Here is a 10805-nt window from a genome sequence, read left to right as displayed (position 1 = left end):
GTGGCGCAGTGGTCTAAGGCACTGCATCGCAGTGCTAACTGTGCCACTAGAGATCCTGGTTCGAATCCAGGCTCTGTCGCAGCCGGCCGCGACCGGGAGACTCATGGGCGGCGCACAATTGGCCCAGCGTCGTCCAGGGTAGGGGAGGGAATGGCCGGCAGGGATGTAGCTCAGTTGATAGAGCATGGCGTTTGCAACGCCAGGGTTGTGGGTTCGATTCCCACGTGGGGCCAGTATAATTTTTTAAATAATATATGTATTCACTAACTGTAAGTCGCTCTGGATAAGAGCGTCTGCTAAATGACTAAAATGTAAATCTCAGGACCACAAACGCAGAACGACACTGGAAACAGAAAAAGACAATAAACAAAGATCTAACTCGGTAAGACATCCAAACCTGCTTATCAATGAGGATTTGCCAATGCATTTGATAATTGATAATGACCACAATAAGGAAAACACAGTATATTGTGTTGAATTTGATACTGCTTGACAAATGTGATAATGTCACAATGCCCCTTCGGATGGGGTAGGCCCTACTAGTTAAAAAGTCTTAACGGAATCCATGGAACGTCCCAACTCTGACCTTACCCCCATTGAAGTTGAAATTGAAATGGTTAGGGTAAGGGTAGAGGTAAGGTTAGGGTTTAGGGTAGGGATGTCTCAAGGATCTCGGATAGCACTAACCCTAGTTATTATTGGGTAACATTTTGCCATGGAAACACACTAGAGCTCATTGGCTATTGATATTGTAGTTTGAAATATCAGTAGATTTCTAACTGATGTACTGATTGTGACCCTGAGGTCTCCCCTGTGGAGAAAGCAAAGGAGACCAAGCAGAAAGAGAAGAAGCAGAGCATCTATCCAGCTGTGGCGGCCCTGCAGCTGTTCACTCTCTTCTGCTGTGGAGGGAAAGTCAAGCTGAAGAAAACTCGTGCCTCTCAGTACAGACAGAGTAAAAAGGACCAGGACGAAGATACTGCATCTGATACTGGTGAGTATTATGGGTTGTCTGTTGATTAGATATAGAATGATATTGCTCCACTTGGAAAGATGTGTCTTCAAAATCAAAATGTCTAAACAGGCTCAGACTGGTCTGGAGGAGATGTTACAACCAAAAAGGTCAAGGACAAGAGTAATGGAAAGGTAGGGAGGGAGAAAGACTGGACTGAAGTCCAGCTATTGAAATCATCTCAAGACCACGAACACAGAAGTACAACACCAGAAACAGACAAGGGAACTCATTTGGGACAAAGACCAAACTCTGTGAGACAAGCAAACATGCTGTATCATATTTTATCGTGAGCAAAAGATCTTTCCCATAATGTTTTATCATTGGGTATTGCAATTGTCTTATGCAGGCAAATCAAAGGACACCCCGGCAAGTGAAGACCTATGTGGAGGAAATATACATAAGACCTGACTCTCCGACTCTACCACGTGCCCACGTAAGTTACTGAAACCTGACTTACTATACGGACAGACAGAGATTCACACATCCAGGCAGTTTCCCCTCTGACCTCAACCTAACCCCCCTCTTCCTCCGGGTAGAGCTCCCTCTCCCAGTTCTCCCTGGCTAGGAACCTGGCCATCCTCCCGCTGGAGTGGCAGCTACCTGGAGTCCCTCTGACCACCTCGTCTATGGCAACTAGGACAGAGAGAAAGCCATCCACTACCAACACTTCGACACAGGCGCAGACAGAAACACAGACAACAGATATGAACACAGACACACAGACCACTGCCACCTCTCAGATACAGATCTCCATGGTGACCACCCAGTCATCAGAGACCATGACAGAGGTTCACACATCAGACTCAAGCACCCAGAACTCCACTCCTGACATGGCACTGACCCCTGAGAGCACTAAGGACATGATCGCTACTGATGAGGATGTGAAGGATGACTCTGCTGAAGATTTGATCTCCACCCTAACAGACACCTCTATGGAGAAATCCGTCCAGTAGGCCTAATGAACATTTCAATATAGCAAAAGCTATACTATGATCAATTAATAAAAACAGTTAATATTTCTGCAGCAAATGTTCACTACTGTTGATATGTGAAGCAGCATGCTTAGGTTAGGCATATGTGTTTGAATTCACCAAAAATAATAAATAAACCAAAAATATATCAAACCACTACAGGTAGGGGAGAGTGAATACATCAGCATTGAGTTCATTTGGTCAATAATGATCTATGGGCATATTACATTCTGTAATATATGAAATAACAATCACCCACAGTGAATACAAAGCAGACATGTTCTATTTTCTCCCTCCGTCCTTCCCTCCCATGTCCTGATGAGGTTTAGATTGTCTTGTTATCCACCCATTCAACTGTTTAGCATTTTAATAACGCCTCGCAATCTCAGGGCCTAATTATTTTTGATTCACATGCTTAAAATAGACCCCACATATCACCACATATCTGAGCTGCCTGAAGGTGCTGTGTTACTGGTGGGTTTCCAACAGATTACAGGGAGATTGGTGAAATAAGTCAACCTAAATAGGGACGATAGGAACATTATGTTTTCACACATCATGATGTAGTCCTTGTAAGATAACTCTGGAGCGTGATCTTGTCGTTTTATCACCTTGAAGGGTGACAGAATAGTGAGCTTTATCCATGACTTTGAGAATTTCTGTCAAACTGCACTTTTCTGTCTCTGTCATGCCTGCGGTCACCAAATGTACAGCCTCCCCAGAGCTGCATATTCCAGTGGCCTACATGCATGGATAATGAGCTGAGAGAAGTAGTTACAGCACATCGTTTTAGGCTACAGCCAAGCTCTATCTTTAACCTGAGAAACATCTTAGTCCTACATGAGTGCACTCTCCACAACAAAGACCAGCCTGACATCAACATACAGTACAGAGACTGATCATATACTCCCGAGTGGCGCAGTGGTCTAAGGCACTGCATCGCAGTGCTAGCTGTGCCACTAGAGGTCCAGGCTCTGTCGCAGCCGGCCGCGACCGGGAGACCCATGGGCGGCGCACAACTGGTCCAGTATCGTCCAAGGTAGGGGAGGGTTTGGCCGGCAGCGATGTGGGTTCGTTTCCCACGGGGGGCCAGTATGAAAAAAACACAAAAAAACATGTATGCATTCACTAACTGTAAGTCGCTCTGGATAAGAGCGTCTGCTAAATGACTAAAATGTAAATGATGGCAGCTGGTTCTTTTGTGGCAGGGCTGAAATGCAGTGTAAATGTTTTTTGGGGATTAAGTTCATTTTCATGGCAAAGAGGGACTTTGCAATTAATTGCAATTCATCTGATCGCTCTTCATGACATTCTGGAGTATATGCAAATTGCCATCATCAAAACTGAGGCAGCAGACTTTGTGAAAATTAGTATTTGTGTCATTCTCAAAACTTTTGACCACGACTGTATGTACTGACATGTATGTGTAACTGATATATGCACACACACACGACATGTTCATGTTTCTAAATGTATGTCAATTGTATTTTGTCTGTAATGTCTTGTTCGTTATGTGTCGGACCCCAGTAAGACTAGCTGTCACCATTGATGTCAGCTAATGGGGATCCTAATAAATCAAATCAAATCAAGAGGGGATAGGCTGTGCTCAGTAAACTGACTACAGTGTGCAAGCCCACCTCCTGTCCTGACTGAGCAATTGATTTCTCCAGTCTCTGAAAACTGCATTAGCCAAAACACATTGGTCGAGAGAAGGTCAGTGCCATCATGATGATGGAACGACAAGTTCACTAAACCCAGCATTCAATCACACAGGCATATGCATGCACGTACACACACGCACAAACGCAGGCAGATAGGCAGGAATGCATGCACGCACATACACATATATTTGTGTATTGATTCTGATATTACAACACCTTGCACTATTCACTGAGATAACACCACTAGACCAGAGTCCCAAGGTACAGTATATGATTCCCCGTCCTACCTAGTTCTGCTTGGTTTAATGTTTGAAGTTAAAATGTTTATCCTGTAAATGTATAATTGACTTCATGCCGGCTGTGACCACAGTGGTGGAGGTCATAACACAGAGACATGGCTGCCTTTATTTGTTTAGCTACTGGCCCTCACTAAAAGGAATCCAATAAGCCATCAGGATGCACCCTGTGGCCATACAAGTGTTTAGGGGTCTGAAAGGAAGACTAGGTAGAGTGCGTAAACACACTGACAGACACACATAGAAGAAAACACACATCGTCCCTCTATAGAACACTTACTACCAACACACCCACCTGTACATTAACCCTCTGAAACACATACACACACCCTGCATTTATCTGGCCACCAGTGGCGGCTCCTGAAAAAATTCTCAGGGGGGGCAATTTTTCTGATGATTTAGGTGACCTACACACATTTTAAAAAAGATATGTCCAGCAACAACATGAAGACAGGGGCAGCATATAAGTCAATGCCAGAAGCATTTATTGACTGATCTCAAAAGTGTTGGCTTACAAAAGCAAAATAGGTTATCACAGTAAAAATAATCAAGGGTGTTCTTTCACATTCCTCAACACTGCATAAACAATATGCATTTCCATAAACAAATGAAATATCAGCTGAAAATACAGCATCTTGGTATTTGTTCAGATTGCAGGATCAACAAGAGCTTTTACCACATTTTTTGCCTCATGGTTGAATTGGAAATATGTGCACCTGAGCATAATTCACAACAAGCAAGCAGGAGCTTTTGATAGAGGCTACTGAAAACATTGATGCAAGTTATTGGTAATAAGACATTTTTATAGACTTCCATATTCTGCCCTCTTGTATAGATTTGTGAAAATGAACAGTGATAGACATTTTGCCTGAAAACAGAATTTGAAAATAATTTCTAGAAAAGGTAAACACAGCTATCTGTATGGCTTTGTAAAAATGAACAACCATATTCTGGCCAATTGTATAGATTTGTAAATATGAACAACCATATTCTGGCCAATTGTATAGATTTGTAAAAATGAACATGAACAGATTTTTTTTTTTTTTTTACTTTTTTTAAAATGAAAAATAACTATTTTAAACAACATCAACTGTGAACTGATTTGGGCGTGTGTGTGTTAAAGAGACAGACAGGGAGGGACAAAGAGAGAGAGAGGCTACATTACTTGTACTGAAACTGTTCTCTTCTCTCTTTCAATGCAGCAAAGCGGTCAATGACTTTCTCATTGAAATCAGGCATGCTGAGGACTAGTTCCCTCTCCATGGAAAGCATGGCCAGTGCATTCAGACGTTCCTGGCCCATTGAATTTCGCAGGAATGTCTTAACTCGTGTCAAAGTTGAGAAACATCTCTCAGCTTCAGCTGTTGTCATGGGAGTAGTTATGAGGATGTTCAACAGAGTCACAGTCTCAGAGAACGTCTCCTGGAGGTTGTAGCTCATGAGAACCTGGTACAGTGCCAGTGCACCACAGTTTGACTTTCACGTCGTCGGCAAAAAGACCGTTCAGTCTCTCCAAAAGCACACTGGCGATTGAGACTGAGGTTGATTCCGAGATGGGAAGGAACTCAAAAAAGCGCTCCTGCACTTTGTGGTTGCTATCTATGTACCTCAGCACAAGCACCAGCTGTGTCTGTGTAGAAACGTCCGTGGTCTCGTCAGCTTGGATAGCTACGAAGTTCGCCGACTTCACCTCCTCCACAATATGTTCCCTCATGACCGCTAGCATACACTCCAGTAGCTCGTTTTGAATGGTCTTTGATGTGAACTTCTTTCAACGAGACAATCGAGTTGCACTGAACGCTAGCCATGTTGATAGTAGTACGTGAATTGATTGACGCTGCTACCCGCTCTTTTCTTAGTTACGTTCATGGTTATGTTACGTATGACGAAAGCGCGTAAGTGCAAGCCCTCAGAAACCCATAGAGATTGTATTGAAAGCTCTGATATTTGAAAAAAAAAGATTTTACATGATAGTCTATGAGAGACCCCTGGGCGATTTTCAACCTGACTGAAATCGCCCCAAAAGGGGCGGGGCCATTTGAAGCACGACTTTAGCCTGATTGGACATTTAGTGGCAGATCAGACATCTAGATTAGAACACTGATAACTACTGTTGCCGTGATATAATTGATTAGAAAAAAAATCCCTTCCTTTTCCCGTTTGGCAGTGCGTCGCCCATATCGCCCTAATGAACACACCGCCCCTGCTCTGGAGAGCCCTGCGGTTGCGGACGGTGCAGTTGTTGTACCAGGCAGTGATAGGCAGTGTACAGTGCTATGGTGATTGCGTCATCTGTGGATCTGTTGGGGCGGTATGCAGATTGTAGTGGGTCTCAGGTGTCGGGTAAGGTGGAGGTGATATGGTCCTTAACTAGCCTTTCAAAGCACTTCATGATGACAGAAGTGAGTGCTACGGGGCGATAGTCATTTAGTTCAGTTACCTTCCGAACCTGTGAATGAAGTTAATGAGAACATCTTAAAGAAATAAAGGGAAGACAAATGGAGTACTTGAAGAAAAACACAAACACAAACAATGCCAAGGTTGCGCTCCCATCCCAAGTGGATAGGACTGCTGACAATGGCAAGAACTCCGCCCGCAAAATGAGAGGAACATTTAAAGCCAAAAGGAGGATATGTATATGGGAAAAAGGGCTGGGGCAGCTGTTGTTGTTTTGCTGTAAATAGATCTAAGAGGCAAAGAGAACTCCCTAAAGCTCCAGTCAACTGAATGCTGATTATAATCTGTCTGACATGATTGAAAACTGTCCCCATCTCTTACTCCCCTCCCTTCTGCTCCTCTCTGTCTCTCTCTCCGGCTCTACTATCACTCCCTCCATCCCTCTCCCTCTCTCTCGCTTTCTCTATTTCAATTTCTCCTATCGGTGCATGGTGATCCGGTGAGTAACAGTGTATGAAGTAGCCCGTTGCCATGGCGTCAGATGCCAGCCACATGCTGGAGGCAGCCTTGGAGCAAATGGATGACATTATCGCTGGTAAGCTTCTATTTTATTAAGACCTCCTCAAAGACAACCCGGCTTGCAATTACTGCTCTCTTTAGACTGGTATTTGGTAATGTCTTGAAGGTTTCATTGAGATTTAAATATATTAACTTAGAGTAGGAATGTTACATTTTGTTCAGTTCTTTCTAAGCATAATCAAAATAAATTGTGTACTTTGGATTTTAGTTGAAATGATGAAAGGAAAGTTCCTCTTAGGATCTTGAAGTTTGAGATACTGGGATTAAGCTTGTTCCAACTAGAGCAGATTTACTTGGGGAAACTCAGCAGGTTTTGAATAGATGGTCCTTGTCAGTAGGCTACTGTACATCAACCATTCTGCTAGTCTTTTACGCTGCCTCTCTTCTTCCCCCACCTGGTCTATTCCATGTATACTCTATCATTTATATTACATTTCCATTTTGGTCATTTAGCAGACACTCTTATCCAGAGCAATTTACAGTCAGTGCATTCAACTAAGGTCGATAAAACAACCACATATCAATGTCATAGAATGAAAAAAACGTTCCTCAATAAAGCAGATATCAGCAAAATCAGTGCTAGCAAGAAAGACAAATACAACATCCTTGTCTGTAGTTGTCCACCACACTCTATAACTAGCTCTCTTTCCATATTGTTCAGCTCTCCATGTTTTCTTACAGGGGTGATACATTTCAGTCACCACTGTTTGTCATAACCATAGCAGGATATCAGATGACTCTGTTGGGGTTCCTGTAAGGGGCACAAGACAAACGGCTCTAATAATAGAGATAGCATAGTGCTAATGACCCCCAGTACACTGCAAGACAGAGAAAACCATGACATCACCCATAGAGATGGTCATACAGGCTAACATATTGCTAATAATGCTAACAATTCCTGTAATAGGCCTACAGCTAAGGTGACATGAGATCATGAATATATATCTGTGCAGACTAGTGCAATATTTAAAAGACCATCAGAGCACAGCACTTTGACACACTGCCTTTACTCAGAGAAGCAGTCAACACACCATGCAATGTCCCTACAATATCCCTATAGGGAACACTTGAGTTTTCAAAGCTGACAGCGTTCAGGCACTGTTGAAGCTAGCGTTGTAGTGGGAGGGTGCCCTCCAGTGGTTATGCTAGGTAGCAGTTGGATGTTTTCAATTATTTCACACATTATGTTGATGTATTCAGGTGACTCACATTGGAAATTCAAACTGGCATGATATATTCATCAGCACATAATACTTTCACTCAGCAATCCTAACCGCCTGTTTGTGGAGCAGTCACATACAATATAGTCAACAGCAAACAGTTTATAGTAATCTGATTTCAGAAAATCAAAACAAGTCAAAATGGATTGTTAGACTCTGGGATAGCTAGTTTTAAGGCTCTGATGGCTGTATCACCCCTATGATCTTTGCCCTAACCATAACTTGAATCTAAATTATTTCATTTTATTGGCAGGAGGGTTCTGCGAGGCCTTCTTGAAGTTTGGGGCCCAAGGTTACCACTCCCAGGGTTCGAACTCTGCCCCCACCTTTGCCCTCACCTCAGCCATTAACCCCAACATCAGGGTGCTGCAGCTGGTAGAGGATCTCAGGGTAGCCCTGGAGGGCCAGGTGGACCAGGAGGAGCATGAGTCCATGAGCAGACAGGTCCCCATGGACACAGCACACACCCTGTTAGATTGGCTGGAGAAGGGAGGGGTGAGTAGCTTCAACACAGCCTAAACTCACTTCACACACTAAACTGGCTAGTGTGGTGTATTTATTCAGGAAACCTTGTTACTGGGTTCTATTGAGCATATGAACCATCTTTCAGAAGGGGGGGGGGAGGATTATGGGGTGGAATAGAGACAAAAATAACAAAGTGATAGTGTTTGTGTAGGAGACGGAGAGGGATAAAAAGAGAGAGACAGACAGAAAGCAAGAGAGAGAGAGAGAGAGAGAGAGAGAGAGACAGAGAATAAAAGAGAGAGAGAGAGAGAGAGAGGGGAGGAGAAGAAAGGGAGGGAGAGGAGCCAGCTGGCGTGGTCTGAGTCGTAGTGCTGCAGTCTGATATTAGAGACTAGCCACTTCTCAGCCTGCCTCTGTCTGGGCTCCAAACCACACAGCCAGGGTCCGACCTAGACACAGCAAACCATAGGGTCCCCACTACAGTCTCTCTGCAGCAAGAGAGAGAGTAGGAGGGGAAGAGGAGGAAGAAGCAGATAGAAGGATTCAAGGGGATTAACAGTGATAAAGTATCTTTCTTTCAGAAGCTCTGTTAAGTTTCTGAGCTCTTCTCTCTCTCTCTCTCTCTCTCTCTCTCTCTCTCTCTTTCTCTTTCTCTTTCTCTCTCTCTCTCTCTCTCTCTCTCTCTCTCTCTCTCTCTCTCTCTCTCTCTCTCTCTCGCTCTCTCTCTCTCTCTCTCTCTCTCTCTCTCTCTCTCTCTCTCTCTCTCTAGGATAAGTTACAGTGTAGAGTTTGAGGAAGAAAATAGTCAAAGCTACAATGGGCCAACAGAATGGAGTATAACATAGATTTCTATAAGCATGTTGCCTGGCTGAAAAAGGTTAGAGACTTTTTGAGGTTTCACTTTCATGCTTTTCCCTGCTTATATATCTGTACTGCATCTGTATAGAGGAATCTGGTTATTGTTATTGTACACAGACAGGGAAATCCCTTGCATACTGGAGATGAACATGGAGAAAGACTTGTGTTGTGGAGTTGTTCATTGTAACACAGTTGATTGATAGTACAGACTCATCTGTTTTGACCGTAAACTGGAAAGTTCTGTGTCATAGTAGTCACCTGTTCTATTGTCTGTCATTTCTGCACCTTCACAGAACAAGGCCCTTCAATTAACAGTTGGTATGGGAAAAGCTTGGCAATTGTTGAAGAGCAACAGGTAGCATTCAATAAAACATGGTAACCACCTTTCTGGAAAACACTTTGAACTCTCATATTACATTTACATTTTAGTCAATTAACAGAAGTTCTTATCCAGAGCATACATTTCCATACCTTTTTTATTTTCTTGTTTGTACTGGTCCCCCATGGGAATCCAACCCTGGCATCTACCACCTGAGCCACACAGGACCCAACTCTCCCTGCGTTTCTTTACTGTGCAGGAATAATACTTATACCCGAAACTCTGCAGGCGATTGTGATTGGATGAGCTTCTACATAGCCTTCATACATGGCACGATAACAGGAAAACTTGATTTCCGTATAGTTCAATTAGCAATATGGCTAATCTGTCAATCCATCTGTTGAGGAACTTGTACTGAATTTTAATGAAGAATGTGTGAAGGGGAGCAGGAACGGGCTGGACCGGGCTGGCGACGCGCACCACTGGCTTGGTGCGGGGAGCAGGAACGGGCGGATCGGGCTGGCGACGCGCACCACAGGCTTGGTACGGGGAGCAGGAACGGAGCGGGCTGGCGACGCGCACCACAGGCTTGGGGCGAGGGATAGGAACAGGCCGGACCGGGCTGGCGACGCGCACCACAGGCTTGGTGCGAGGGACAGGAACAGGCCGGACCGTGCTGGCGACGCGCACCACAGGCTTGGTACTGGGAGCAGGAACGGAGCGGGCTGGCGACGCGCACCAAAGGCTTGGTGCGAGGGACAGGAACAGGCCGGACCGGGCTGGCAACGTGCACCACAGGCTTGGTGCGAGGGACAGAAACGGGCCGGATCGGGCTGGCGACGCGCACCACAGGCTTGGTACGGGGAGCAGGAACGGAGCGGGCTGGCGACGCGCACCACAGGCTTGGTGCGAGGGACAGGAACAGGCCGGACCGTGCTGGCGACGCGCACCACAGGCTTGGTACGGGGAGCAGGAATGGGCCGGACCGGGCTGGCGACGCGCACCACAGGCTTGGTGTGAGGGA

At 44.8% G+C, this 10805-nt stretch overlaps 1 long non-coding RNA gene across 1 annotated transcript; it reads left to right on the top strand.

The window, feature by feature from the left end:
- The first annotated feature begins 8448 nt into the window (after positions 1-8448).
- On the top strand, positions 8449-9896 carry LOC311148526. Its single transcript, XR_014614910.1, has 3 exons — positions 8449-8634; positions 9374-9481; positions 9756-9896. It is a non-coding gene; the product is annotated as an uncharacterized lncRNA (long non-coding RNA).
- Positions 9897-10805: the final 909 nt, after the last annotated feature.

This window comes from Coregonus lavaretus, assembly GCF_964263955.1.
Source record: "Coregonus lavaretus genome assembly, chromosome: 21".
NCBI lineage: Eukaryota > Metazoa > Chordata > Actinopteri > Salmoniformes > Salmonidae > Coregonus > Coregonus lavaretus.
The sequence above is the reverse complement of the archived record's forward strand: the minus strand, read 5'-3'. Positions and strand labels throughout refer to the sequence as shown.